We start from the raw sequence: 4,847 nt of genomic DNA on the forward strand, positions 1-4,847 counted from the left end.
CTTGCTTACCCATGTGTTAGCGTTGCTAGTTGCAGGTGCAGTTGCTTCCATGTGATAACATGGGTTCCTTGTGATATCTCCCTATTAAATGCTATCTAATTCAATGCACCTATATACTTGGTAAAAGGTGGAAGGCTTGGCCTTTCTAGCCTGGTGTTTTGTTCCACCTTTGCCCCCTTAGTTTCGGCTACCGGTGTTATGTTCCATAATTGAGCGCTCCTAACACGATCGGGGTTGTTATAGGGACCCCCTTGATAATTCGTTTTAGATTAAAGCTGGTCTGGCAAGGCCCAACATTGGTACTACATTTGCCCAACATAATAATCTTGTTAATAATGAAAGCATAGGGCGTCATGAACCCGAGGAGTAATTTTACATAATACAGGGAGGGCCAGTGCTGATGGTGCTGGTCCAAAACAGAGCACTGTGCGGGGCCAACCCAGGGCAACTTGGGAGATTTCTATCAGGCCACCGTACGCGTCGCTCATCCGTCGTGTCCTGAGAACGAGATACGTGGCTCCTATCGGGATCGTCAACACGCCGAGCGGCCTTGCTAGATTAGTTTTACCTTTGACGAGATATCCTGTGCATCGGGATTCCGATGATGCTTTGGGTAATCTCAGAGTTGAGGTTTTCCACTAAGGAGTCCGACGAGATCGCGAGTTTCGTGATCGAGGATTTCTATGCGGCTTGTGGTAATTTGTGATGGATTAGTTGGAGCGCCCCTGCAGGGTTAAAACTTTCGGAAAGCCATGCCCGCGGTTATGTGGCAACGTGGAAACTTTGTTTAACACTGGTTCTAGACAACTTGAAGTTAACTTAACTAAAACTTGCCAACTGAGTGCGTAACCGTGACTGTCTCTTTCGTGAGCTCCTTCTCTGATCGAGGACACGGTGGGGTTATGACTGACGTAAGTAGGTGTTCAGGATCATTCATTTGATCAACCGTAGTTCACGTCCGCTATGCATAGATCTTCCCCCTCTTTATTTCTTGTACTCGTAAGTTAGCCACCAAATATATGCTTAGCCGCTGCTGCAACCTCACCACTTAAACTTGCCTCACCCATTAAGCTTGGCTAGTCTTGATACCTTTGAAAATGAGATTGTTGAGTCCCGTGTGGCTCGCAGATTACTACAACACTAGTTGCAGGTTCAGGTAAAGGTCACTTGACGCGAGCGCGTTGATTGTTCATTTGGAGTTGCTTCTTCTTCTTGTTCATCATTGATCTAGGATGGGTTCCAGTCCGGCAGCCTGGGACAGCAAGGATGGACGTTGTTCTTCTTTTCTCGTTTGTTTTCGTCCGTAGTCGGACCCTGCTCTTCTTCATGATGTTTATGTATTGTACTGCTGTGGCTCTGATGTAGCTTGTGGCGAGTGTAAGCCAATTCTATGTATCTCATCTTTTCAGTACATGTACTTGTAACGATATCCATTCTTGCGAAACGACGAGATGCGCTTCTATCCCTGACGAGGCCCTAGTGCCAAATTGAGGATAGGATCGCATCTTGGGCGTGGCAGGAACGTAACACAGATTTAACCAAACTTTGTGAGTAGATGACTAAGGTTGAGGAGGAAATCGACACCAAGAACACTCGTATAACGTATTTAGAGGCTCACATCCACAATGAGGTTGAACGCTTGAAGGCAGAAGCTTGGCGGTTACGTCTTCGTCGAGATGCCTCGGAGGTAGTTCACCGTCGAAGGCACGAGAGCCGCCTGCGCCCTAATCTCGAGCCGGAACGTTTGTTCAATACTCCACAATGCATGCGAGGGACCAGACAACCGCAGAAGGATGAAGTTCATCAACCGGCTCAACAGAGTTGATTTACAACATTTTTTTAACTTAGGCAGAGTTGAAGGATCACTTCATCAAAAACTTTCAAGGAACCTGCAAGCGCCAAATGAAGATCGTTGATTTACAACATTTGTTTAACATACGGATGAGTCTGCCCACCACTATACTCGTCGAGTTGCAGAGATTATTCACTCTTCGGACATTATAACAGCTGTCCAAACTATTTTGATTTTGGAGAAGAATTGCCACTTCCAACCTCTTGTTCAGAAATTTGGGTGCCTCAAGTGAAAGGTTCCAAACATGGGAGGTCCCATGAATGTTCTCACTAGGTATGTGGAGTCCGACAACACGAAAGATCCTAGTTCAGACGATGATAAGTCTGACAAGGGCAAGAAACACGATGGTGGTAAGGGTCACCAGCAACACCACTCTGGACACAATGGAAATCATAACAATCAAGGAAATGGTGGTAAGCGCAAGCTTCCTGAAGGCGGGTCAAACATTGTCGCTAACACCAATACTGGCTTCCAGAATCAACGCCGGAACAACTCTGACAAGCATTATAGTGGGAACAAGCATCACAACTATGAAGAAACACTTAAAGTCCCTTGTCCAAAACATATTTTCCTAGATAAACCGGCCACTCACTTGTGGGAAAATCATTACATCATGCAGTAATTCCACAATCAGGCATATCAGAGTCACCACGAAGGTGGCAGTGGCAGAAATATGGGTCATTGTAGTGTTGGCGGGTTTGGGGTCGTCTCATCTGGTGGTTTCGCGGGTCCGGGTTTCCATGGATCGGGCAACTCAGGAGCTGGTTTACAGAATCACAACAACAATAGCGGTGGTCATCACCACTTTGGGCAAGGTAATTAACAACAAAACGACCAAGCTGGTTTTCAGAGTAATCCAAAGCAGTTGAACATCGGGCAATATCATGTGTTCACCACCAGGCGTGATCACAAGGTTCAACACAAAGCCATCAATATGGTCGAGCCAACTGTCCCCACATATTTAAACTGGTCTGAGCAACCAATCACTTGGAGCAGAGAGGATCATCCTCCCCTGGGTTGACAACCCAGGTAGTCTTGCTTTGGTGGTGGCGCCTCAAGTTGGTGTTTATACGCTCACGAATGTACTCATGGATGGGGGAAGAAGTATGAACATCTTGTACTATGACACGTTCCGATGGATGAATCTCTCCAAGAAACAATTACGACCTTCTTCCACAGTTTTCCGTGGAATTTTCCCCGAGAAGTAAGCATATACAATTGGGAGGATTACACTAGAAGTCACTTTTGGTATGGAATTTAATTATAGATGCGAGTCTTTGTCCTTTAAGGTGGTAAAAATTAAGAGCCCTTATCATGCTCTCTTCGGACCATCGTGTTATGCATGCTTCATGGCGCAGCTTTGCTACGTTTACCTCAAGCTCAAGATGCCCGGGCCAAATGGTACCATTACTGTTGATGGCAGTCGTAAAATTGCTTAGGAATATAAGGAAGGAGATGCAGCCTATGCTGAGTCATCTTGCGCAACAGAAGTGTTGAAATTTTACACAATTAATGTTGACCCGGCACATATGATCCCCTCAAGAAGCCCACCACGGAGTCTGACCCTTTGCTCAAATTTAAGGTGACCGAGGATACTAAGCAAGTTGATTTTACTCTGAGTGTTTCATCCCAACTATTCACCATTGGGATAGACATGGATCCCAAATAGGAAAGCGCGCTCGTAAAGTTCATCCGTGAGAATCGGGTCATCTTTGCATGGAAACCTTCTGACATGCCTGGTGTACCGAGAGAATTCGCTGAGCACCACCTCAATATGGATCCAAAGATGGAACCTTTTTGACAATACCTTCGTCGTTTTAACAAGGAGAGACAAAAGTCTATTGACGAAGAGGTGGCCCGACTCCTAGTTGTCGGGTTCATCGTTGAAGTCTTCCACCCAGAGTAGTTGACAAATCCAGTGCTTGTCCTGTGGAAGTGCGACATTTGGCGTATGTGTGCTGATTACACATATCTCAACAAAGCTTGTCCCAAGGACCCGTTTGCTCTTCCTTGTGTTGACCAGATTATTGACTCTACAGCGGGTTGTGAGCATTTGTGATTCTTGTATGCCTACTCTGTCTATCATCAGATTAATATGGTTGTTGATGATCAAGAGAAGACGGCTTTCATCACCCCCTTGGAGCTTTTTCTGCTATGTTTTTATGCCTTTTGGGCTTAAGAGCGCGGGGGATACATATAAAAGTTGTGTTTACGCTTATGTCGAGGATATCATGGTCAAATCCTAGAAGAAGGAGACTGTGTTGGAGGACCTCAAGGAGACTTTTGGCAACCTTCGTGTGTACATGATGAAGCTTAACCCGGCCAAATGTATTTTTAGTGTTTCAGCGGGAAAATTGCTGGGGTTCCTGGTTTTAGAGCTTAGTATCGAGGCTAACCCAGACATATCAGAGCAGTGACCTTGCTTGCTAAGCCAACCAACATCAATGACGTCCAGCGCATGGCGGGGCGCATAGCAGCCTTAAGCCAGTTTATAATCTGCCTTGGTGAGACAACAATGCCTCTGTACCAGTTATTGAAGAAGAGTGACAATTTTGTTTGGACTGATGCCACCAATGAGGCCTTCAAAGATCTTAAGAAGCAATTGGTCAAGCCACCCGTCCTTGTGGCCCTGATTGACGAAGAGCCTATGCTCTTGTATATTGGTGCAAATAACAAAGGAACGAGTGTAGCAGTTGTTATCGAGCATAAGGAGGCAGGGAAAGAGTACCCAATACAATGGCATGTCTATTATGTTAGTGCAGTTTTGACCTTATCGAAGCAGGGATACACACATTGGCAGAAGCTGGTATTAGGAGTCTTCATGCTAGTCGTAAGCTAAAGCATTATTTCCAGGAACATCCAATCATCATGGTCAGTACAACTCCTTTTGTAGATATCATACAAAATCAGGAGGCTATTGGCCGGATTGCGAAATGAGCAATCGAGCTTGAACCACACCAGGTAAAGTATGTGCCTCGAACAACCATCAAATCTT

The sequence above is a fragment of the Hordeum vulgare genome, chromosome 1H, assembly GCF_904849725.1.
Source record: "Hordeum vulgare subsp. vulgare chromosome 1H, MorexV3_pseudomolecules_assembly, whole genome shotgun sequence".
NCBI lineage: Eukaryota > Viridiplantae > Streptophyta > Magnoliopsida > Poales > Poaceae > Hordeum > Hordeum vulgare.